The 984-nt window shown below is 46.3% G+C and overlaps 1 non-coding gene across 1 annotated transcript; it reads right to left on the reverse strand.

The window, feature by feature from the left end:
- Nucleotides 1–212: 212 nt before the first annotated feature.
- TRNAQ-CUG (transfer RNA glutamine (anticodon CUG)) lies at nucleotides 213–285 on the reverse strand. Its single transcript has one exon. It is a non-coding gene; the product is annotated as a tRNA-Gln (tRNA).
- Nucleotides 286–984: the final 699 nt, after the last annotated feature.

Below are 984 nucleotides of genomic sequence, written 5' to 3' on the forward strand. Positions count from 1 at the left end.
AGACGTCTCGCTCGGAAGTCTCACAAAAAAAACATATCGACAATTCAGTTTACCTCTTCGAACTATTGTTATGCTATATTTTCTTTTCTCGGGCAAAAAAAATAGACGTCTCGCTCGAAAGTCTCACAAAAATAAATTTGGATGGATAAATCAGCGACATAAACGAAAAATATAGACAAAAAAAATTAGTGACAAAGATAAAAAATATTAAACGCCTACCATGGGGCTCGAACCCAAGACCTCAAGATTCAGAGTCTTACGCTCTACCGAATGAGCTAGACAAGCTTTGTGATTACACATCCGAGCTCGGCGCCATAGATCTTGGCGCAGAGCTCGGTGCCATGTTGACGCCACGTCGTCCGGGTTGTGCCAGCGCAGCACGTACCTCGGCGCCATAGGCTATGGCGCCGAGATGTGTTACCTCGGCGCCATAGGCTATGGCGCCGAGCAAAGGGTCCAAAAATGACATTAAAATTTTCTAGGGTCTAAACGTGATTTTTTTCCAAAAAATGGCTAAAATACAAAAAATTCGGGGTCGTTTCTAGTGGAGATTTTTGCAACCATGACACTCTCTTTGGGGGACTTCACACTATTAACACTGCCATCCAAGCAATTGCAACAGTGGCATTATAATCTATCACAAACTAAAGAAATGACATCGGACTCTCCTGATTGTCATTAGCATATTTGTCGTGCCGGTATTGCCCCTGGCTCTGTTCGCTACCGCTCTGTTACTCCCGCACGCTATGATCTGGGCGTTGTCTTCTATCTCTCGCTCTCTGTGTTCGTTTGAGTTCGTCGTTTCCCCAATGCGCTTCCCTTCCCTTCCATTCTCTCGCCGGGGATCTCCTTGCGTTGAGGTCGGATCCTGCGCCAAGGTCGGATCCTGCGCTGGTGAGATCTCCTATCGTATTCCACTTGTTAGCTCTGTAACCCTAGGGTTTATAGCCATGGATTCCGGCATGGAATCTGTCGCTGAGCTGT

The sequence above is a fragment of the Zea mays genome, chromosome 1 (genome assembly GCF_902167145.1).
Source record: "Zea mays cultivar B73 chromosome 1, Zm-B73-REFERENCE-NAM-5.0, whole genome shotgun sequence".
In the NCBI taxonomy this organism is placed as follows: domain Eukaryota; kingdom Viridiplantae; phylum Streptophyta; class Magnoliopsida; order Poales; family Poaceae; genus Zea; species Zea mays.